The sequence below is a fragment of the Cottoperca gobio genome, chromosome 18 (genome assembly GCF_900634415.1).
Source record: "Cottoperca gobio chromosome 18, fCotGob3.1, whole genome shotgun sequence".
Lineage (NCBI taxonomy): Eukaryota > Metazoa > Chordata > Actinopteri > Perciformes > Bovichtidae > Cottoperca > Cottoperca gobio.
The window spans coordinates 1,275,988-1,302,113 of NC_041372.1; the positions used below are offsets into that span (position 1 = coordinate 1,275,988).

At 42.1% G+C, this 26,126-nt stretch overlaps 2 long non-coding RNA genes across 2 annotated transcripts in view; one reads left to right on the forward strand and one right to left on the reverse strand.

Annotated features, from left to right (window-relative positions):
- LOC115023605 (uncharacterized) overlaps positions 1 to 26,126 on the reverse strand; it is an 87,778-nt gene that overhangs the window by 56,263 nt on the left and 5,389 nt on the right. The window lies entirely within an intron of this gene.
- LOC115023604 (uncharacterized) lies at positions 24,884 to 25,442 on the forward strand. The gene is made up of 3 exons (XR_003834025.1): positions 24,884 to 25,014; positions 25,167 to 25,279; positions 25,416 to 25,442. It is a non-coding gene; the product is annotated as an uncharacterized LOC115023604 (long non-coding RNA).

A 26,126-nucleotide genomic window follows, 5' to 3' on the forward strand; every position in this document is an offset into this window, starting at 1 on the left:
AGGGAAATATTACTACAGTCTGCATTATTCAAAAACGTTGAGGAGTTATATAAAAACATCTGCGGGCCCCTTGAGGCCGACCACATAACTTCCACAACATCCTGCGGACTTTTCCCTCTCACTCTCCCGTCTTTTCCTGACACCTATAAACTTTATACAACCATATAAAAAGGCATTAAAGTCTTTTAAAAGTGCCAGGCTACACAGCTAATACTTGACTTTGTATAAGTGTCCTTCAGCAAGACACTGAGCCCCGAACTGCCATGTGTGTGAGTGTGTGAGTGTGTGAATGTGGAGACAGATTATAACCACAGGTTATGTTACGTATTTAATCTTTGGGATTTCTTGTTTCGTCTGATTAGTTGTCAAATTGTACATTTGGTATTTAATGTTTCTTTGTTAAACAAATACAAATTAATAATGAACTAATGATTTATTGTTGCCGGTTGAATATTGAACTAATACTTCCAGCACCAACATGTACGCAGCTCCAGCAGTGCCTGCTCGATCCCTGTAGAAGCTGAGAGTGTGCAGGCTTCCATCGAACTGCTGTTTAAAAATAGCCCTAAGCTGAACACACAAGTTTCCTCCCACTTAGCTCACACCAGAACTACAGAGCTACATTACCTTGCAGATATATTCCCATCCTGCACTGGTGGAGCAGTGTTGCTGTCTGTTTGTCTTTGTGCTGCAGTACACCTGCTGTGTCTGGCTGCATTCGGAGGTTTGTGTTGCCTAGTTTGGCACAAATTTCAGACGAAAGCCACAAGCTGCAGGAGGAGAGTATGCATGTTTACCCCCGGGCCATAACACGATTCTGACTAGTCATGAAATAGCCAGATCCGTCTCCTCACTTTCTAAGTTGCACTTTACGTCTAAAACTGTCAAAACAGAATACAAACAAAAAGGAAGAAAGAGAAAAATCCAAGAAAAAAAACAACCATCTTTATCCAGAGTGGCATTCAAAACAAGGGAGCTGATGGCCGTTAGCTTCTGTGCACATTAGCGAGAAGAACTTTGGCACTCGTGCTACAAAAAGACAAATGGATGAGAGGAGGAGACCAAGTTGTGAGGGCAGCAAACCAATTTGAGCTGCCAATCTTCCAGTTTAAGAACAGAAGGAGAAATCGCCATTAGAAGTTTACGTCAAATTAGTCTGACAATGTGTCTGGGATTCACTTTACTTCTCTCCCAGTGTTAATGATGACACCCAATCATGCAGGAGAAAGTTCTGACCTTGGGCCACTTACTCAACCTCCCACACACATTCCATGCATCGAAGTCTGACCTCGCTTTAGTGAGCAACAACCACCGACACATTAGCATCTTACAGTACATAGCACGGTCTAGCACAGACGGTACCTAAGGCTGTGGAAGAGGAACAGAGCTGTAACCTCAACTTTGCTTTCCTGCATGAAGCAGGAAGCATTGCAGCAACTAATAATGTACATACAGTATGAGTGTGTGAATATTATATTGACTAGGAATATATACTCTAAACTACCAAAGCTCTGGTCAACACTTATCGCTTCAATCAGCTTCTGAAGGTCAAAACCAGCCGGCAGGATTTTCTCAGTTTCCTCCTGATTGCATATTGTTTGTGCTCATGTAACCACAGACACACATCCTTAACTCCATAAGAATACATCATTATACACAGTGTTAGTCTTTCTGGTATTAGTGAAGTCAAGCTCACCCCTGTGACACGACAGTGCCAACGTCAACTTCAAGTATTTGTTACTTTGGGTGTACAAATTGTGACACATATATTTGATATTTTTGTACTACACGTTCTTCTCTCTAGATCGATCTCTATCTTTACACACACTTTAAAACAAACTACCACCTCAAAGTGACAGACATGGTGAGGAACAAATACCCTGCAACACAACCCACACGGTCATCAGCTCGTCAGATTAAGCAGATCATTATGTGAAGCTCTCAGACAATAACAACTGTTTACCTAAGCCTTGGGAACTTCATCGCGACGGCACAATGACTCATCCACGGCTCCACTTCAAATTGCATTTTTGATACGGTCTGCACAACAGCAGAGGAGAGCCATTATTCTGGGTTACTTATCAGTGCAGTGCATGGTCACTTTTTTCCATGGTCCAATCTTCTCCCAATGTAACTTGATACTGAGGTCGAGTGGTGTTTTCAATGGACAGTAAGTGTGCTGCACTTATGCACACAGTAATACAGGCTAGTGTACGTACCTGCTGTGTGAGTGAATGAGAGAGATGAGTGAGGAGATACGGCCATGTTTTCCCACTCTGCTGTTCTTAGCTCTCTTTCAGAGACTCCTCTGCTCCCCTTCTCTCTCTCACACACACACTCACACTCACGCACACACACACACACACACACACACCATACATCAAAGCATGCATTTATGCCAAGCAATTGAATTCTTATTGGATATAAATCTGGACAGTGACAAATGAGGCCTCTGTTTGTGTCTTCGCCTGACATGCATCTCTCATGACTGATACCTTTAATTAGCATAACAGTCTGAGATCCACGGCTCTGTCTTTCACCTCGAGAGCCGGGACACACTTACTGAGAGAGACGCAGATGAGGACCATTTTATTGCCAAGTTAACTGTTGTGGTGTCAGTTCTGTCTGCAGACTTTAGCAAACAATCACAGATCTGAAACAACTAATTGATTAGTGTATTAACAGAAATGTAATTGCCAACCTTTTTGGTAATTAAATCAATAATTTCAGGCATGAAATTCCATTTCTTGGAAAATTGTCTCTGATTACAGCTTCTCTAATGTGAAGCCGAGTATCATTGCGTGTTTTACTTTTGGTCGGACACAAAAATCCTTTCCAAGACGATCCTTTCCTTCGGGATTAGAAAATAGTGATGATTTTTTCACTGTCGTCCAACACTTCATGGACTAATAATTGAAAGAATTACTGGTTATTACAAATAATTAAACTGTGGAAGGTGGACTTTGAGCATCTTCTTGACTTAGCAGACATTCCCACTAAACAGGAAGCAGAGCTGGAAGATTTGGAGGGCTTTCAGTGCATCTCCATGGTTCAGGTCACAGTAAGCTCCTCTGGGCCGAGCAGCAGCGGTGGAGGAGATTCTTCCTAAGCCAACAGCGGGCTTTGGATACTGAAGAGCTGTCATGGTTGACAACGCTGCATTCAAGAACGTGGCCTTGGATTGGTGAACTTCGTTGGACTATGACTCTTATGTGCACTGGAGCAGTTTGCATCTCAGAGTCAGGATGTAAAAATGGGGGTTGATTTCACAATCCGGATGAAAAGAGAGCATCTCAAAGTAGATGAGTTGGGTCTCTTTGGGTCTTATTTACAAGTAAAGGTAAAAGAGATCTAAGCTTGGCAGCTACAGAGGAGCATCTTGTGCATCCTTGCAAGTTTTGTGTCAGACTGTAGTGGGAGAGAGAAAACTGAGCTTTAAAGCCAACTCTTGATTTAGTCATCAGACGTCTCACCTACGATTAGAAGCTTAGCTAGAGACCGGAAGACTTGCATAACAGATACAAGCGGTCAGAAGACGTTTCTCAATAGAGGAGCTGGACTTACTTTATGTAGAGTAAGATGCACAGCTCATTAACATTGCCAAGTGCGAGTTGAGAAGCTTCTGGCACTGAGTACAGACTCCTTCTTTTCCCCTTTGCAGTTTTCAAATGATCCAGATGTGTTTTTATGGATGAATAAATCGCATGGTAACTTCAAAAGACCTAAATGGGAAACATTTGCAATTCCAATGTCAGGAATTCTTACAAATTTCTCATCTTTTAACTCATTGTGCGTCAACAGTTTATGCAATTGAAAATCATTTACTGTGCATCCCGGGATACACTTCTTGTGAAATCCTCATTAAGTACGGCTCACTATTATATTCCCTTCATCTCAAGTGTGCGTCAATTGTAAGGTGAGTTGAGGTGCGGGGGAGCAGGTGAAACGAGAGGAAGACAAACATCACGCCGGCAGAAAGCTTCGCTTCAAAAATAGGCCGAGTTTTATTTTTCAGCCTTCAAAAACAAATAACATAAATAAAAGAAACAAAACATTCTTCAGACAGAACACAACAGTACTGGTGCCGCTCGCTCAACAGTACTGGTGCCGCTCGTTCAACAGTACTGGTGCTGCTCGCTCAACAGTACTGGTGCCACTTGTTCAACAGTACTGGTGCTGCTGGTGCTGCTCGCTCAACAGTACTGGTGCTGCTGGTGCTGCTCGCTCAACAGCACTGGTGCTGCTCGTACAACAGTACTTATGCTGCTGGTGCTGTTCGCTCAACAGTACTGGTGCCGCTCGTTCAACAGTACTGGTGCTGCTCGCTCAACAGTACTGGTGCTGCTGGTGCTGCTCGCTCAACAGTACTGGTGCTGCTCGTTCAACAGTACTTATGCTGCTGGTGCTGCTCATTCAACAGTACTGGTGCTGCTCGCTCAACAGTACTGGCGCTGCTGGTTCTGCTGGTGCTGCTCGTTCAACAGTACTGGTGCTGCTTGTTCAACAGTACTTATGCTGCTGGTGCTGCTCGCTCAACAGTACTGGTGCCGCTCGTTCAACAGTACTGGTGCTGCTGGTTCAACAGTACTGATGCCGCTCGTTCAACAGTACTGGTGCTGCTGGTTCAACAGTACTGGTGCTGCTGGTGCTGCTAGTTCAACAGTACTGGTGCTGCTGATGCTGCTCGCTCAACAGTACTGGTGCCGCTCGTTCAACAATCCCCCCTTCTCTCTCATTCCAGTCACATATATAAGTTTAACTGGTCCATCAGGTCAGTACTCCAGAATAGAGAGTTAACAAATATAAATAGTTTTTCTTGTCTTCATTCTTTAACATGTTAACATAAATACTGTACATTCAAAAACAAACAAATTACACCGTTTGGTTTTTAGTTTTGCGATTACATCACACATTATTTACCGGTCACATCTGCAAACCCGCCTCCTCATACATCTCATAATGACTGTGACTCTTTCTTTAAGCACTGAACAACTTAAAAACTGTCCGTCTCCTAACAAACTGGCAAAGCAAACAGTTAGTGATGGAGTTGGTGCTTCCTCACACATCCTTTGATGTACAGCATCTGCCAGGAGACACTTTCAGTATTACCAGTGAAGCACAGAGTCGAGTCTGAAAAGAGATCACTGGCTTCACAAATCTGTGCACAAGTCTACAGAAATTGTTCAATTGCAAGCATTGTAATTATCGGATTTTGTATTCAAATGAGTTTTTAGCATCAAGTGTTGGAGCTTTGCTTGCTTTAATGTATTTATTTAATGACACATAATAACCATGGCTACTGTAGAGCTAAGCATCACTGTCCAGTGAAAACATAAATTAAATGACATAAAAACCACTAACTTGGTGGAAGGTAATGCCAGAGAACATATTTGCAAACATCCACTGGAGGCAGTACGTCATGAAAACCTATTTTCCAGAAAGTGCAATGAATGTTGCAACAAAGCTACAGAAGTCTAAGAAGCAGTCGTTGTTCATGTAACCAGAAGACTGGGTGTGGAGCTGCACAGTTACTGTTCTTTAAACGCTGCTTGCGTTAGCAACGTAACATGTGAGCAGACAGAAGCCCTTCAGAGGAGTCGCTGTAAAACAGGAGACACCTCTCTCCCTTACGCTGTCTCTTACTGCTTCTGCTCCCTTTCCACCTTGCACTTTCTCCAACAAGCAGGGCTATACACCGAGTGCTCCTCTCATTTACGCAGGCCTTCACAGGGCCAATCGCAGCCTGACATTTTGTCTCACAGTTCAGTGCATACTATTCCCAAAGGGATCTATTAAGTTATGCTACTCAGTGAGCCAGGGAAAAGGAGAGCCAAGCTTCCGAGTGGATTAGTTAATCAATAATATGGGGAAGCATTAAAATAGATGCATTCTTACGCTGATATAGAACAGGGGCGGGGAGCCGTCTGGCTTTCACCATTCCCTGAGGTATCGATCACGGCAAATGGTGGGTGGACACTTTTGCCGACAGGTAATTGTCGCTGCAACGCTGCACTTTGGTATTTACGCGAGTCAGCTCTAAAAACAAACATTTGTCTGTGTGTCGCTCAAATTCACGCTCACCTCTAAAATGAAACGCTAAGAAGACATTAGTGATGTTGAAATAACATGTTATTGTTGCAGTTTCTATATCTACAGTTATTTCTGACTGTATGGCCTCCAGGGGAACAATGACCCTGGAGCCATTTCTTCTCTTTGTCCTCATGCAAATTATACCGTCCTTTAATTCTCACGGGAGAAAAAGAGGAGCTAAGCTCATTATCGTGCAACTTTGCTGCATAACTGCACCACTGAAGTCCTTTTTACCACGGCTAACATCTAACTGAACCTCTCCTGCTCACCTCGTCCCTGGAAACACCCAAGGGAAGCCAAACAGCAGCTCGATTGGGACTTACAAAGAAAGTGATACGGATGATAAAAGGATGTGTAACGCAGGCAAGTAGCAACGGTAATCTTCAGCCGGGGGGCTTTTCTCGTTATGCAATTATATTTTATTGCTAAGTGAACAAAAAGGCCTCGAACTGGGAGTAACTAGGAATAAAACATTACGAGGTGGTATTGTGTATAAAAGCACGTAAGGATGTTTTTAAATAGACTTGTACAAAGCGCCTGTAAATGATGAATGTACAGTATGTCACCTTGTGTAGCAGATGATGCATTCTTACATTCCCATCATATCTTTCTGGATCTGACAATAATCAATTCAATGAAATGAAAAATGTAACCATGGAGTGCACGGAGACTGTGCTGTAGTAGTGCTTTCAATATGTCTTTGAAATAAACAGGAACGTTCAAAACAAGAAATGTTTCAGTGTTGCAGCTTGTTGCCACCAACAGGTTTAGGTTTCAGTCTTTCAGAACCAAGGAGAGAGGCATCAGTTTGCGTCACCATTCAACAATCATACCGGAGGGAAAGGCACACATCTTCACTGATAGCGGCTGCAGTAACATGTCATGTAGTCACAGCGTGGGCCTTTACAGTGCGTGTGGAGGGCAGCACATGGAAGACAGTGACTTCTGTAATGTGCTTTTTGGCACATTCCCCACATGACTTTTCTTTCTCTCCACCTGTTTGTACACAGTGCAGAAAGTATCCACAGACAGATCTGGACCCTCAGGATTTACATCTGTAAACATGTCATGTTGTTTAACCCTCGTTTCAATCACTTCATTATCTTGTCTCTCTCTGTCCAGCCTCCCTCTTTGGGTCTCACTCTGAAGCCCCTTGGAATCATCATTATGCACACTCAACCATATCATCTACAAATATGTGTATGCCAATGCCTGCTTTCGTATGCTGCTCTAATTAAGGCTGGTAGTGTGACATAGGCTAGCTAACAACAGATCGTGTTCTCAGTAGGCAAAAAAAAAAAAGTAAAACAATCCATAAACGCTGCTGCTGTGAATATGTTCCAACCTTTTCCCCATAGACTGCAAGCTTGTGTAAAACAAAGGCCTGTCACAGAATCGCCTTAAGAGGACCTCCCAATGGGAAAACAGGTAAGTTAATTAGTCATCAGCATCGCCCCTGGCCAGATTCAGTCTCTGGTGAAACAAGAAGTTTAGCAACATGGCCCTTTGCACTGTGGCACAGAACGGTTCAAGCCTTTGGGAAGAGGTCTCAGCTACGACCTGACGTTTCTACATTACAACCAACGGTGCCGGCTTCCTGCTTGTATTATTTTCGGACAGAACCCAGAGGAAATGACTGAAACTTTGTTACTGTCAGAATTCCCTTCATTTATCCTCTGAAAAAGTATGGCTTTCTACCAGGCCCTTAGGCTATTGTATTTTTATTTACTTTTTCATTTGTGATAAAATATCCATGCTATTCACCAAAGGCCTCAAGTTTAGATGAAATTAGAAATCTATAATTCAGTTCACACTTCAGAAAGTGTGCCCAGCAGAGTAAATGTTTGAGTACACACGCACGCACGCACACACACACACACACACACACACACACACACACACACACACACACACACACACACACACACACACACACACACACACACACACACACACACACACACACACACACACAAAAGGGAGATTTAATTTCCTATGCCTCAGCCGATCACACTGCTCGTGGCACAGTAAAGTCTCCGGAACAAAACACAACCTTGAATAATGAACTATACGTGCATAACGATATATTCCTTTTTCATTTTGAGATTCATATGAAAAAGGCACGAGGGTGGCAAATAAAAACAAAACACTAAACAACAAGCAAGAGTAATGGCTTAACAGTTTGACGAGTCACGGAGCCAAGAGAAGAGTTCAATGATATTTGACACATTTCTCTGATATAATTGCTTATAGAGGAAACTGTATGAGCTCTTCCACATCATCCAACTGTTTTCCCGTGCAGGCTGATATAGTCACTTCAAAGATCCAACTTACTGGGATGTTATTGAATTTTTGACGTAGGTGGAGGGCGGGCTGGAAAAGATATTGCTCAAGAGTTTTCCACCAACACTCAAACCAATATCATCAGATATTAAACATGGGAAGAAATCACTCCTTCCAAGAGGGAGAATGAACAAAGGTAGGAAAACACACAAGATCTATTATCTCAGATGTTGAAGGAAAGAACAAAATAATAAATGGCTCAGGGCGCGAGGCATTTCAGCCAGAGTCACTCCAACACTTTACCTTTTCATCCCGTGCAGCGGTTGTGTGCTGCTTGGTGGAGTTTAGTCCAAGAGCAGATGCCTTATTGCCTGACAAGTAAATAGAGGCTCCGCAGATTATATATAACATTCTTGGGTGGTCAATTTTGAAATCGGGTGAGACTTGGTGGGGGCTCAACAGTCCGAGTGAGAGGAAGGTTATAGGGAATCAATGAGCGGACGCTTGCAGGGCCTAGTGCGGAAAGAACACACGTGTTGCTCAGTGTAGCAGAGTAACATGTTCACGTCTCTACGACTGAATGCCCGACGTGTGTAAACACGTAAGGATTGCTTTTCTACAGATTGACTCTGAGAGACACACGATGCTTCACTAAGACATGAACAAGTTTACTAGTCAATGCATTCAATGGATTTGCCTCCAGCTGATGCTACAGTTTAAATGTGAAAGCACTTGTGGAACATCACGCAGTAATAACCTTTATCCTGCCGCGGATAATTTCAAACCTCTCTGGTTATTTTGACAGGAAACATGAAATACGTTTTTCACTCTCTTGTCATGTGTGAGACAGATGGATCTTTTTCTCCCGTCACGCTCTGATTCAAGACAAAGCAGAGAACACTGAGAATGAGCCGGCGCTGCTGTATGTCGGCATACAAGAATTAAGATAGCACCGTGTCAAACGCTTGCTTGTCCTCACAATACATCATACGTTAGTTTAAATCAGCCATATTATAATAGTTATTTGTGTATCGGACTTAAAAATGTCAAAAGGTTTTTACCGTGCTACAAATGAGAACTTATAATAATCAAAAACATTACAAGTGGTTTTGATTTCAAGCCAAAAGCTAAAACATTAATCTGCAGAGCCTCCGTGTACTCATGACATCCTCAGAAATATGACTATAACTGTGAAATCCATCAATCTATACAAATCTACTCTAATTGTTCCGACATCGTTATTAATCCGTTCATACATTATGTTTCTCGACGATGGCTTTTAGAAATATTAAGACGATGTGATTTCAGTTTTAACAGTCAACCCCAACAGCAGACTGGACTCCAGTTCCTCTGTCCATGTGATGGCCGATCACACATCCAGCAATAATCTCTGGGAAGAACGCTCTTGTGTTGTTAAAGTAAATCCTCGCAGTGTTAATTCAAATGAAACGGTTGAAGCATTTCACATTTATAGCCCAAGTCAATACTCTTGAAATAATAGATGTATAAGTCGACATATAGAGCGATATACAGATCAATATAGTATTAAGTCATAAGTCATCGCTGATTGAATGCAACATCAACTTCTCGGACATTGACTTGACGTCTAAGATGAATTATTTAAAAAGACACAGTTCCTGGAATCCAGGAGCTGTTGAATTATTCAGTCTTAAAACTGTGCATTTTTATTGATAAACAGATTCAATTATGTATTGTGTTCACTGTCTTCCTCTGAATTGATCTGCTCTCTCCAACAGGCTTCATCAGCACATTGTAACTTCTTCACAGGTGATCATCCTCCCCATCAACACTTTGCCAGGAAATACTGTGTGTAAAAGAGGTCATGCACATAACCATGAACATTATATTTAGTTAAACATGTAAAGTAGGATGTATTAACAGAAGAGCTCGCCATTTTTCATCATGTAATTAAGAGTTTTTGTGCATTCATCTGCAAGCTGACTGGCGGAGCATAATTCTCCCTGTGCTACTGAAAGGTGCCACACAGAGAGGCAAGGAGCCACCTCTGTGAGCCTTGTAGGCCATCTGCCACGGCCACACCCGAGAGCCACATCTGACAGGTAATTAATAAGAGCGCATCATGCTGTGGTGGCCAACCACTGCGGCATATGTAGCTCTGATGACACTCGTTCGTCTGCCATCTTCTGTAACTGGACTCAACAGAAACTAATTATCTGCCTTGTTTTATTGTTGCATTCTCACACTCAAGTGAGTTTGTGTACTCAATAGCACTTCATCTAAAAGAATTGATTTGTTTTGTCGTTTAGAAAAACAGGACGGCATATCCTTATATATTTAATCAGTATGCTTTAGATTGCAACCACAGCTTCATCACTCTTTCTACATTTGACCTTTTCTGGCTTGATCATACAACATGTTACCACAATGTTTCCAAGAGGTCAAGTCTAAAGGAGAACTGGAACATCAGTCCATCAGCATTAGTGCTGGATCAAGGTTGTTCTTCAGAGATCAGCCGAATGCTTTGGGGATGTGCGGTAATCTTGACCAAAATGCAGAATATCCTTGATTATGGACTAAGGTTGTGGTGACAACTTGCTGACAGATGGTCCAGATGTTACATCCAAGTCCTACTGTAGCATTAAACAGTCTGCTGCTGGTCTGACATCAGGCTACAGGGGTCATCTTTATGCGTGTGCCCCATTGAGATTTGCTTCTTAGTCAATGTTGTACCAAGAGGCCTTGTGCTGCACACAGATGGAAGCTGGATGTATCGGGCTCTGTGTCCACACTATGGAAGTTGACAGATCCAAGTACAAAGTCTGGTGCATCTCAGTTTACAGCGGAGGCTCTGCTGAACTGATGCAACATGCTCATGTTGGATTTATCCATGTGCAGGTGGACATGTCAGTGCTTAGTTATGGAGTGCGGTTGTCAGGGAGAAGTCCATCACGTTGAGATCTGCAGAAGAACTATGATCAGCGGTGTGAGAATGATTACACTGAAGAGATCCTGAGACAGTTCAGCACTCAAGCTCCATTCATGTGCCCACCACGAGGAGACACCGGCCGTCAGAGATGGAGAGAGGTCACGCTGAGCAGCAGTTTTACTCGTCTTACTTTATGGCTATGTCGGCTCTAGTGCATGACAAAGATACATATATTTGGCCAGTGGAAGTCTTACAAAATCCAAGCAATGCAGGTACCTCTAGCACTATGGGACCGCCTCTAGCTATCCACAGAAAGGAATCCTTTTAAAAGACCTTCTCTTAACCTGCACGTAGGATCAAAACAAAGAGAATAATCCCCACCTCTACCTCCAGGTGCACTCAGGAGCATTATTCAAGGAGTTTACCATTAAACAACATTTTAGTTGATGGCGATATCTTTAATCTAGTTCGTCAATCCATTGATGCATTTGTGGTTGAAAGAGTCATTTCAGTGTGATCCTACTAGTGTCTTACTTCTTCATAAGGAAAAGAGCAGGCTCAGTTTGCTGAGCTGCAGGACTGTAACACATGGTAGCAGGACAGTGGCTCCAAAGTTAAAGGATTAGAGGCCCAAGGGTGAAGCTAATTGGAGCAGTGGCCAAAACTAGAGCCATGAGGGCAGCACACTACGCTACAATATCGATATCTAGGAGGCTGCTCGTGTTCAGCAATGTGTCGAGACAAAGGGAGGGAAAGCGGGCAGAGCATTTGTTGGTGGGAATCGAAGTGGGAGATGGTTGGTTAAGGGGAGTTTAGTTTTACATTTCAGTGGACAAGGATCTGTTCGACATTGTCACTCATCCAAAACCGTCATCTAAGAACTGTGCCAGACAGGATAGAATACTTCACTTTACATGCCTCTGTCATTTGAACTGATGATAAATATCTCACCGGCTTGTGTGTGAATTATAATGAATGTGGAATTCATGTATTTTCATACGACCGTCTCAGGAAGTCATTGAACTGTTACACTCAAATGAGAGAACAGTTGCTTTTCATTTACTCAGACTTTAAGGACCCGCAGTTGGGCAAATAATGGTTATTTTACAAATGCATAGCCACCAGATTGTGCACATTGGTCTTTCAATTATACTCATATCCATCTGTGTCAACAGCACTAGAAAGAATACATACAGCATTGGGGCTTAACTGCAACGATGAGCTTAATTGATTTCAGCAGCTGTGGACCAAAATTCCTTTCTATATTAAATGGAGGCTTGTGATCCTGAATGACTAGAAGATAAAATGATAGGCATACAAGATATACGGTACATCAGGAGAAGTGGTCTTGTGTACATTCAGTAGCCACCCTGTAACTCGAACATCAGGCGTCTATTTGTGGTCGCTTGTGTCAATGCCAGGCACATATAGGATCAATGCTCCAAACATCACTGGATATCCAGGTACACCAAATGTCCTCAAACAACAAGGTTGTTATTGATACAGTAAAGCACACTCTTTACTAGTCTTAGCGCAGGGCCACACAGCTCTAGTCTTTAAGCTCTTGTCCAGTGAATCCATAATGCCAACGGAGCAGTAGTTGTTGTTCTGGGTGAAAATCAATTGTGAGCACACTGAAACATCTGCTGGGGTAATGTGACTTTTTGAGAGGTGAATGAATAACTGCTGAAACAGAACAGACACCACTTAACAACTGTCCCTCAAAAACATAATTATGACTTACACTGCCAAAACATCCGGTACTAGTGCCAATCCCTTTACATGCTGTGAGAGGGAGCTATTATTAAAGCCCCAACACAAACAGTATCCATTGTGCAGCCATGTTATAGGCTTCTGTTACATATCATGTTTATTTGTTAAAGTAGCATGTCCAATGGTGCGAGAGAGGCAGCTCAGATTACGCTGCTTCTCTGATGCATCTTTTAAATCATGGGCCAGATGCTTTTATCTCAAACAAGCATTCTCTCCTGCGATTCTCTGCTTGGAGTGATTGTTAATTATTGAACAGTAATTGAGATATTCTCTTAAAATCTTCTCCTTTGGGTGGGAATTAACTTTAGCTTGAACTAAACTTAAAATAGCATCTCAGCCTTTATGGCTGCAAGAAAAGGAGAGGGGCAAAACATCGAAATGCTTGCAAAACTTTTCTTTTTTTAAAAGATGAGCTGCCTGATATCTAGCAGTTTCTGGGAGGATACAAACGATTGGACAAGATTCAATATGCAGATGTCCTTATCTCTCTCAAACACTTTAACCACTAGGCTGAGTGGAGGAGAACAACATTTCCTCAAAGAAAAATGGCTTTTAAAAAAAAACGACTGTACATTCAGCGGATACAGCCGAGCTTGACCTCATTTACATCCCCACAGATGAATGGCACATGACAGCATGCGTCTGCAGGTAAAGGAGGACTCGTGATGCAGCTCCGGCTTCACAGGTGCTCATTTTGTATTCACAGAACACACAGAGTGGAAGTGATTTCGACTTCCAAGCATTCACTCTTAGTCATTAGACACTTTTAGATTGAGTGGACTGATAATGGATGGAGAAGGACTTTCTTGAAATATCATTTGGAAACTAAAAGTTAAATAAACTCAAGTTGCTGTTAAGTTCTGTTTGAGCAGAATTGAGGTAAGTATGCTATCAAGTCACGCATTGGAGCCATCAGTGTACATTTGTGGCTCATCACTATTTACATTTCAAGATCTATTAACGTGATATTTCTAGGAATGTTGCTCCCTCATGTTTCTACTCTTTGTTTGACTGATCCAACGATTGTAACCTTGCAAGCGCTTGACTTAGTAAACTGCCTTTTAATTCCACTTGGTGTGTATGGATTCTGCACTTGAGTCCAATTTCATTTGGCAGTGACCTCAATTACTACAACTGATTGAAAACAAAACTAAATAATCTATCACAACAACAGTGATGATAAAGTAGGGCATGTTACCATCGGGAAGGCTACTCATCCTTAGGTGCAACAAAACAACAGGCTGTGTTGGACTGTAACTACAGGGGGAAGTGAGAAGACAAAATACAATCCAGAAAGTCCAGTTTCTTGTATCCCCGTTTCAGATGTGACCAGGACAACAGGCCATAGAAGTAGTGCAACAGGGACGTGTGATTGCATGCAACACAGAGCACTGCCAGATGATGTTGCATTGCAAAGCTGCAGAAGTGAAGGTTCAATTGTTTTTTGCAGGAGCACTTTGCCTTGGGAACCTAATTTGCGTACTTGTCTCATTTAAATAATTGAGTAGGCTGCTCCAAATACAGCATTAGACCATTGCTCTTACTCTTCGCTGAAGCCGTCTCCTGCATTTATAAATACTTTTATCATGTCCTACAGAGATTAATTTGATCATCATACATAATTGCACACTCATAATAGTGGCGGACTAATGGAACAGAGAAGCTGTTAATTACTGCTCCAATAATAATGTTTTCATATATCTATGTGGCTGCCTTGGGCTTGGCATTTCATCCGAGGGTGGGAGAGTGCAGTCATACAGTCACATGACCATCTGGGTGTCACACATGCTGGTTCAGCCACTCTTGTATAGAGCCATGCTTTCTAAATGTCTGGCTGGGGTGATCCCTGTGAGTCAGCAAGTTAACCACAGCGGCCCTTGGACCTTAATGGTTGTGCGAGGCAAGAGTCAGAAGCGGGGCAGTCTGGCGGCGCTGGCTTTCAGCGGCATCCAAGAAGAAGACTGGACTGTCTCTCTTTTGGATACTGACATGCACGGCATCTTGTAATCAGCAGAGTGAAAGAACAGGAGCACAGTGGAATATGATGCTTCCACATTGCTAGTCCTATAAGAACTGTTCTTTCCTGTCTTTTGAGGGCAGTCATGCCTCATCAACATACTGAACGTTGGACTTTGGCCATGACGTGGGCGATGGGTGGTAGTGGTTACACTTTTTAGATGGTTTTTCTCAGCAGCACTCAGCAAGACATAATATGTCCTGGAAACAGAGGTACTTCCTGGCATTCATTGCAGGAGGATTGTTCTAGGTGTAGCCAGTAGGCGATTTGTTCCTTTTTAATTACTGCAACCGGCATGGCAAGATAGTGAGCGCAATCTTGTTGGTCCTGGAAGCCAACATTGGAGGGCTCGATGTCAAAGCAGATGAGGCTCTGCTAATGCGGTAGCATCCAAAACAAGGCCAAAAGAAAGAAGTCAGCCACAGCTGTGTTGTTGAAAAAAGAATGAAGAATGCTGTGGATACTTCCTTTCATAAGAGTGGCCCTTATAGCATCACATAGGCTCACCCTGATCGATGTGCATATGAGAGAATTCAGTGGCACATGAATTATATAATCTAATTACAGAAAACAACTGTACTGTTTACACAGGCCGTATGGTTATGTCATTGGGTTTGGGAATTCCTTGTACTGTGCAGCTTGGCTCAGATTACACAGCATGTAAACACTTTCTGGCAAGACATGAGTAATCCCATCTCATTAGGCCACTGCTAACAATGCTTGGTCAACTGTGAATTCGCAATGTGCAAATTAATGTGAAAATAACTGGGCTGGAAAACACTTTCCTAAGTCAGTCCCTTCTTACCTGTGAGCTCACATGAGGGGTCAACATTCATCAAGCAGCCCTAATGAGTGAAAGAGACGGAGGGAGAGTCTGCAGAGGGTACTCGTACAGTATGTGACAGAAACCCAGACGCTGCATATCTAATTGGTGTAGACGTGTGCAGTCCTCCAGCAAAACTTAGTTTAATTTGCTGCATACTGTAACGCAATGTCTGTAGGATATCAATATCACTCCGTTTATCTTTTCTCTTACTGTGTTGGCAAAGAATATTGTATAATGTTATCTGGGGATCCATTGGGAATTGTAGGATAACTGCCTGTAAAATACCAGTCCAATTAGAATCAATCACAGTCCTAAAGCTATTCCTTGAGGATCCATCTGTACGACTCGTATAATGCCAACCTCCAAGGCTTGACAAACAATAGATGGCAATGTATGCAATGGTTTACCCTCCACCCACTCATACTTTAAACCAATCCCAGTAGTGATGAGTTAAGAGGAGCTGCCACTTTAGCCTTCCTACAACTAGACGTCATGATAAACAGAAATTCTATAGAAGCCCGGAGTTATGCAAATATTCTCAACGCTCAAATGGCTTTTTAAGTGCGTTTGATGCGAGGAATATTTAAAATCCACCACAGCAGCATGACAACATGTGCATGCGACCTCAACCCTGAGACAGCAGTGTAAGACTTAAACCTGGAGACTCCCAGCTGTAACTACCGTGTGCTGGCTCTGGGGGCTGCATAGCTGTGCCATGTACCATGAAGCTGATAATAAAGCTTGGGGCTTTTGAATGATACTCACTGTTCTCCATCACTTTCAGTCCGAGCCTCGGGACATGTGACCTCTGAGGACAGGGGGAACTTCACTCCAATGTAATTGTTTGTGACAGGCAAGTTCACAATGGTGTTTGCCCCCCAAACTCAGGTGTCAGCGTGACATTTTTTGTTGGAATGAACATGTTCGTGTAAACAGAACAACATGGAGGGATTTGTACTGTTGCTTTGGCATGATGCCAAGCCATCTTCTAGTTTATCTCATCATTCTCACTGTAGGCAAGGCCAGCGTGATCTTAGCTCTGTAATCTAAAGAGAGCTAATGATAGCATCACGGGGGGAGCGTACGCCCCCATCTCTTCTTTCCTCCCTCTCAGTCTCCATCCTTTTTACTCCAGCTCATTTTACAACAAATATTCACGAGGGTTCAGAATAAACCAGAGCACACTGTACAGGCGTATTGAATATGGAGAAATGAATGCATCGAACAAGACAAATATGCAAATCTGCTCCATCCTATAATCCAGCAGTGATCACAAGAGGTACTGAAGAGCCGAGGAGTCACAAAACTACGCCTCTTGAAAAGGCTATGAGCAAGAGAACGTTTCAAATAATTACGGTCTCCCAGAATAAAACAATGACTCACAAATATCACCTGACTTCTCTGTGAACCAAAGTGAATATCAGATACAAAGCACTGAGCAGAGCTTCACCCACTCAATTTTTATTTATATTGCATACTTGGCAGAATTCCAGCTATGTATTTTTGCCCAATCTAATACTGATCCAAATAAGGCTTGAGTAGTGGAATCCCATTTTTGTTCATCCTCAGAATTCACTGGTGTTTCAATATCATGCGTTGAGCGACACTTAACACTCAGACTGTAAGTTACACTGATAATAATAATAATAATCTTTCAATGTGATGAGATTTACCTTAAATTAATTTGTGGAAGAATTCCAAATATAATTGTTAAATGTGTATAAAGTTATCCACAATACAGTAGGTACTCATGTAATGTCATGCAGTCATGTGGACAGTGTTACGGCCGCGGTCAATGCCGTCTGCCTCATGAAGCTTCGGGGGTATTCTGTAGATGCATGCACCTTGTTTCCCAGTTATGTATGCAGATTAGGATGTGGGGTCCCCGGCACCTGATTGGCCGCAACGCAGGTCCTCTCCTCCCACCTTGGCTCTCCAATCCGAGACGCACTGGAAAGACCAGTGACTGCAAGTGCCTGGCCAGCTCGACAGTCGAGGCGGGATGTTCTCAGCACTCGTGTGTGTGTGGTTCCTAGATTCTGTTAATTGTATATCATCGGTTGAATTCTGTGTTCTGTATCCTATGTGTTGGATTTAGGATAACCTTTGGCTCGTTAATTGTTGAGAAGCCGTTTCAGCGTTTTCTGTCCACTAATCCGCTAAAATAGCTTCAGAAAATGTTTGTCGTGTGCGAAACATTTTCTCATCTTTTGCCCTCAATGATCACTGGAACTGGTAAAGAGCAGAAATCACACAGAAGTCAAAGAACAGGTGACATCAGGGGGTCTTGGGAAACTCAGGTACTGAAATGTTCACAAGTCATGACACATGCACAAAAGGTCAAGATGCACTTTAGCGATGCAGCTCGATTGCATAGAAAGCGCAACCTTGAGCGATCGATAGAAAGGTTACATGAACCGCCCGCAGCCAACAGATGATCAGCACTGTGACAAGTGACACGACTCTCACATTACCAGCCTCACATTGCAAGATTGTAGGATTATATAGACGAAGGGTGTAGCACTACTGTATGTTCCACTGATTGATCTGCTTCACCTGCCTCTTCAGTCTCACACACATACTGCTGGTAGCGCTCACAAACCATGTGCATAGGAAACATGTACAAAATAAAAGTTACAAAAAAAACATTACACATTCACTCCATAAAGAACGATTCTATTGCAGAGCGATGTGTGTGATGAAGATGAGGCAAGACAGAGACATAACGATGAAATTCCAATATTATTTCAAACTTGAAAGTAATAACTGAGCAGTTAGTCTTTTTATATTTAGGGCCTAACTCACAGTTAGCAAGCAGCCTGAGAAAAGTCTACAACCTTTAACAACTCACAGAAATCATTTCAACCATCTTCTGTATCCGCTATATTTTGCTTACAGGGCACACAGCTTAAATCGATACCACAAACCGCTCGACTTCAGGGTCACTTTTGAGGATTCCAGCTCCTCTTTGAACACAGATTGCGCCACAGTAACTTGGTCAGCGAAGCTTTCCTTCAAAGCACCAGTTTATTGGTAACTTCCTGCCAGGAAGGACAGTATTTAAGACAAACACAGTCGTAGCGCTCGCTGTGAAGAACCATCAATCAGAATACGAGAGCTGGCAAGGTCGCTGCTGATCCCAAACACCTCGGCAGCGTCCTCGCCACCAAACTGCCATCTCAAAGTCAGTGGAGGTCAAACGCCATCTGGACTGCGTGGAATCTCAACAGCTTCCGCCTGCACCTTCAAAAACAATGTTACCCGGTCGCACTCTTCACTCCAAACAACTCAACTCAAAAATATTAAAAAGAATATCTTCTTTCCTTTTTAATGTCTGTAAGTTCTCACATAAACTAAAAGATACAACATTAATCTTCTGCACGTCAGGAACACAGTCACAGCAGCATTAGGAACTGCAGCTCTGCAGAAAGACACATTCACAGTCCCTCTCGTGACTGTACAGAAGATGATGGACGGAAGTTGAGTCCGGTGACATGTCCTCATGTCCCCACGTGGACTGTCCCTCAGTGGACAAATGGAGCTCTATGCAACATTAATGGAAGCCTAACTGTTTGCCCTGCAGAGCTCACACTAGTCATCACCAACTATTTCTCTCAACTGACTCGACTCTCAACCGTGTACGAAGTGCGGGAGACAGTAAGAAGGAAGGGTGAAGTCAGCATGTTGTCATGATCTCACACCAGAGATGCTGGATGTGTATAGATGGGAACTATAGGGTGAGGTGTTTAATTATTAATATCCTTGTTTATTTAACTGCATGTGAGAGAATACGCAGTAGTGCAGTGCTGGAAGAAGTCTTCAGATCTTTTACTAAAGTAAAAGTACAGAAATGTAAAAATAGCTGAAAGTCCTGCTTGAAAAATCCTACTGAAGTAAAAATATATAAGTATGAGCAGCAACGTGTAGTCCAAGTATAAATACAAAGTACTGGTTTGGCTCTTTTGACTGGTGTATGACATCATTAGATTATTAATACTGAAGCATTAATGTTACTGATTCAAACTGTTATTATTAAATGATGTACATACAGAGACGGCAGATACATCTGAAGGGTCGAGAGATGATTAACGAGAGGAAAGAAAACAAAGTTCAGACTTCTCTAATCTTTGGTTTGATGTTAGACAATTTAAGTATTTATTGAAATGAAACCGTGAGAACTTCACAGGGAATAATCTCTATTAAACTAACATGCATCTGAAATGTTACCGACTGAACAATCCTTTTTGAGACATCAGAAACCAAAAAAATTGGAAAACTGCTTTAATCTTCACAAAGTGTTGTATTTTAAAAGCTTGTTCTATTGTATTGTGTATAAATGTAATGCAGTAGAAATACTTCTGTCTGAAATGTAAAAGGTGTAGCAGGAAGAAAGTAGCATGACATGGATATACTCAAGTTAAGTATCTCAAAACTGTATTTAAGTACAGTACTTGAGTACATGTTACTTCCCAGCCCTGCAGCAGTGTACCATGCTCACAGGCACCAGGAGCATCCTTAGTAAAGACAACCAGGACTACAGACTACAGGTTAGTCACACACAGACTTCCTGACACCTGTGAGAGAAACCTTCTGCAGGTTTCCAGAAGCAACACCTGACAGGACACACGTGCGGAGCAAAACTGACGCCTGCAATGTATTCTATCAAAAACATCCAAGTGTGTGGACTTCATGTTCTTTACATATCTTTTGCTTTTAAAATCATGAATTCATGTGTGTACCATCAGTCTGCCACCTGCTGTATATGCCATATATATACATGTACATATACATGTTTATGTATACATATATATATATTTAAGCAATAGCTCACGACAGGCCGTGGTATATGCTCATTATATCACAATTAAGGGGCGTGGTTCGGCCCAACTGTAATATAATGAGCATATATCACAGTCTGAAGTGAGCTATTGCTTTTAGAAAACGGTTACCAAGTGGGGCAATATGAAAGAAAAATACACACTCCAATTTAAATAGTTTTTATTATTAAATAATGATGTTCAAAATAAAATAGTCCCTCCGTTGCCTTCTGCACAAAACATAGTGCTAACAGCTAGCGTGCTAACAGCTAGCGCGCTAACAGCTAGCGCGGTGTTCTGTTCGTTTCGTTTTTTTTCCATTTGGTCTACCTGCTCTTCACGTAGCTCTGCATGTCGTCTTTTAGGGGCTTTTTTCTCTGGAGATAGGCACTGATCAATCCACTCCTCCAGAGTAGAGAACATTGTACTATACTAAATGGACGGTCCCTTGTATTGGCGCATGCGCGACCGGAACCCGGGACCAGATTGAACTGTAAACACGTCTGTGTTTCAGCCTGTATAGTATGTGTTTGATTATTGTCATTTCACGCTGATATTATTTATAATAAAAGCAACCGAACGAATGGAACTATGTTCTTATTTACATAGTAAAGCTTTGTAAGTTTGTTTCTTAACGGACGTAATTTAACAGCTGTAACGGTTGTAGCTTTTTCTCAGACGCGGAGGGATACTGACTTGTTGTGAAAAGTAACTACAATTCTACCCGTGATATACGCTCATTATATCACGGCTAAGAACCAATCAGATTGCTTGATTTGACATGTCCGTTTTATAAATATACATATAGCCTACATGTATATGTCATACATATATATGTATATGTCATATACACAGTGACGGGCCATGCATTTCACACCTGCTGGGGGTACCGCTCGTAGTTATTGATTTGAAAGTGGCGGACAAACCCTTTTCCTGGCTGTGATAGGCTCGCTAGCGTCGGGGTTGGCCGTTCTCTTCTCACGATGTCTATCTTTTCTTGAAAGGTTCGTCGTGAAATTGGAACAAAAAAACAACAAAAAAAACAGCTTGTAGAAATCTACACAAATTAGCTTGTTCAAGTTTGCTAGCTCTGCATAGCTCTGCCTCTCAATAGTGCGTATCCAATCAAAAGACGTGCACGTACGCCTGCTAGCTGGCCCCGGTGTCGCCAACTCGAAATCTGATTGGTTAACGCCACAGTTTTGTCTCCGTTCACTTTAAGCTACAGGCGCCCGCACTGTTGATTCTGAAGGCCTCAGGGCAGATTTCGTGGACCCTGGCAACACATTATGGCTGAAATATGATTGGATAAAAGCTCTAACATAAAGGCCAGCCCTCCAAATCTCGATCTGAGGCTGGAAGAAGCGCAACCAAGAGGAAAGCTATGAAATGAAGAGAATAGACTATATGGGGAATAATTTAATACATATTTGTGGAAAAGATATATCAAAATTAAATGTATATTCTGATGATGTTTAGGCCAGCAGAGAAGGCCTTGCTGGCCCTGACGGCCCACCACTGCATATACATATAGCCTACATGTATATGACATATATATATATACACAGGCTACGTAGGCTATATGTATATATAGCCTACATGTATATGACATATACATGTATATATATATATATATATATATATATATATATATATATATATATATATATATATATATGACATATACATGTAGGCTATATGTATATATAGCCTATATGTATATGTCATATACATGTAGGCTATATTTATATGACACATATATATAGCCTATATGTATATGTCATATACATGTAGGCTATATATTTGTCATATACATATAGGCTATATGTATATATATATATATATATAATATATATATATTGGTCACATGTATTCTGTGACCAACACAAAACGCCGGCCTGTGAAAGGTTTGTATCTCATTCAGAGGACAGCAGTTGTAGTCCGCTGGATTCACATGAGCTACAATGGATTGTGTTGCTGACCCAGTTTCATGGAAGAAAAAAAAAGTATCAACGTGTCCTTAGAAATCTCTCTCCTGCAGCATAATCTACATCTCCACCGTCGCTCCACAGACTCACGTTATGTATTTAGAACGTGCACATATGTAAATGATCAACATTATAATTGCCTGTGGTCATAATCTCAATCCAACAGACCTTTTTCACAGCAGACATTGTAATTTAGGAAAAGCACAGTTGTGACTAACAACATTAACGACTGCAGCTTAATGGAAATCAGACTTTTTTGTATTTAATGCATTTTCCCGACTGCCATGTCAAAATGTCTCTCTGAAACAGCCGTACACCGCAGAAAGTTTCAGCTCAGCTGACTGTGTTTCTGGCCAGTTTTAACAGCCATCACACACACTGTGATCCTGTTGCAACTCCACAAAACCACATCATAAATTAGCACCATTATCACAATGTAGGCATCAACATATCCCCCCGCATTAACCTCAGCTCATACCTGACACAAACAAACAGGTAATAATGGGGAACAGTTTAATTAGGTGTAATCAGGTGTAATTAATGATGTTAATCCAGGCTGCACTTGTTGCTGTCATGGTGAGCCAGTGGGACACTCAGTGGAGCTGAGACATTGTTAGTGTTATTCCTTACACCTGTTGCTCTCCTGCTATGACAAATGCTCTCCGAGTTTTATATTGAAAACTAAAACACAAACTAGTTACACTATTCTGTAGTAAGAAATAACTGTGTGTGCAGCTGATTCATCTGCAGTGACACAATTATTTTTATACAAATAAAGAAATAAATGTGTCAGGTTTGCTGAATTTGCAATAAGGCATGAATAATTGCAGCTTTCACAAAAGGCCTTCGGTTGGGAGAGGACATTTCAGATGGCTGCGTCATTGCATTCTCAAAAGAAAATAGACACCTTATCTCGTAATTATGAGAAATAAATCTGGTAATAATTAGAAATGTTAAGCCTATCAATCGTTGCTAACCTAGGCTACAGGACAGCGGGCAATGATGGTGCTATCTGATCTACACGTTCACTGTCTCTTAGCCTCGGTTAGCAGCGATTAATAGGTTTAACTTATCTCATAATTACCAGATTCTGAATCGCATAATTACCAGATCTTCTCTTGTAATTAAGTGAAAGTAACTACATTTTTACTTTTGTGAATGCAATGTGCGTCCATAGTAAAGGTATGTAAGTATTATGAGCTAAATGCCCCAGAGAGTATAATACACTGTACTTTATTATTCAATTATAGAGATTGTACAGCTCATGTAACCGTTTATACCAGGGGTGTCAAACATGCGGCCCGGGGGCCAAAACCGGCCTGCCAGAGGGTCCAATCCGGCCCGCGGGATGACTTTGCAAAGTATAAAAATTAGTTGTTTTGATCATAAAGTAAAATACTGTTCCAGATACCTGTGACAAAATGTTTTGTGCCTTTGTAGATACACTGTGATCTGTAAGTTGTAATGCACATGTGTAAATTATAAAATGAGGCACAATATTGTTGAAATCGCACCTTTTTTTTCTTAAGAAATTTCAGGTTGTTTTTGAACATTTTCAGAATGTACTTGTACTTTTTGCACTAAAACGAAGGGAACATTTGGAGTTATTTATAGGTTATTACGCTGTGATTTTACTGGTCTGGCCCACTTGAGATCAAATTGTGCTGCATGTGGCCCCTGAACTAAAATGAGTTTGACACCTCTGGTTTATACTGTTGCGAAGTAAAAAGTACATTTCCCTCTGAATTGTAGTGAAGTAGAAATATTAAGTAGCATCAAATGGAAATACTCAAGTACCTGAAATGTGTACTTAAGTAGAGTACTTGAATGTAATTAGTTACTTTGCATGATTGTAAAGCAGAGCATCAATGCTGCAGCTGCAGGCAGTAATACATAATGATAATTTAACAACTGCAGTGATAGCAGATGATATGTATTAACATTTATATTAAGATTAGTAAAGATTATACCATGTCAGCCTACAGCAGCTCATTAAAGGACAATTGCTTGTTAAATCCGGCATGCTGGGAAATATCCCCCCCCACCCCCCACCCCACCCCCGTGCATCCTCCAGCTGGCCCTCCAGCGGCGGGACGGTGAAGTGCAGCTCTCCCGCTCTCCTCCTCCCCTCCTCCCTCTCCAGCCGTCGCCGGGAGCAGTGAGTGCGCGTGTGTGTGTGTGTGTGTGCGTGTGCTGGTATAATCTGACAGCACGCTGGGGCTGCGTTTCCTAAGAGAAGCTGAGCTCTCTCAGTTGTGTGTCCGTCTTATTGCCGCTCTCGTTGTCTGTGTCGACAGTGATAAAGAGAGCAGGTACATCTGTCCATCCCGCCTGTTTATTACGACTTGCCTTTTTGTTTGCTGCTCTTCACAGATGTAATGTCAACACTTTTTGGGTGGTGTTGTGGGGACTCCCGGTTCTAATGGAATTTGTTGTGGCTGTTTTGGTCTCTTCTCTGTTTCAGTTCAACCACGGGCCTGTTTTTGGAATAAGAAAAGCATTGCTGTTTTCTGACTTTGAGAGAAGAAAGAAGGGACTCCTCTGGAATTTCCTCAGGAATTTATCCGGACAGCTCCGGTGAGTGGACATTTCGATACCAACAACGCTCCATGATTCAGTGTGCATGCAGCTATTTACCATACTGAGTTCATTTTTAATGAAAAAATTAAACAAGCGTATCCTTCATTTTCCCATTCTTCTATTTTAATTACAGTTACCGGGGCTTTGCATTCTACCTCCTGGGTATAGAGTAAGTAGTATAGACTTTTTCTGCATCTTCTATGTGTGAATTGGAGTTAAAAGCTGCTGTTCATGTTTTTTCTGTGTGGATTTAATTGTCGGTTTGGTGTCCGCTCCAAGTTATGTGCCGTGGCGCGATGTGAGTTGGTGCCCAGGGCTCAGATTCCTGCATATCTTGAAGCTGCGTTATGGATAATGTAGCGCGCAGCGGGCTGCTGCCCGTCCTTACACTCCAGATGGTGGCGAGATATTTACAGATTTGATTTTATCGTCATCATTTATAACACATACTGTGCTGACACCACAGAGCAATCGATGCCCAAACGACGTCCGCCTGTCTCTCCGGAGGAGAGGATGCACAGGCACGCGCGCAGCCATTCCTGTGATTTCCTGTGTGATAGTTGTGGGACGTGCTGAGAAAGTTTGCTTAAATGTTTAGTCCTGAAAACTGAGATGCTTTGAATGATGTGTCTGTAAACGTATGTGCGCGTGCGTGCGTGCCCAGTGCTCCTGACTCAGGTGATGCAGAGGCGGGGTGGGGGGTGGGGGGGGGGGGGGGCTGTGACTCACTCACTTTACCCATTTTGCTGCTGTTATCTGACAGGCTTTGATGTCAGATTTGACTGGTGACTGACAGTGGATCATGCGCAGTAGTGTCAGCACCTCCATCACTGCCAGCTATATT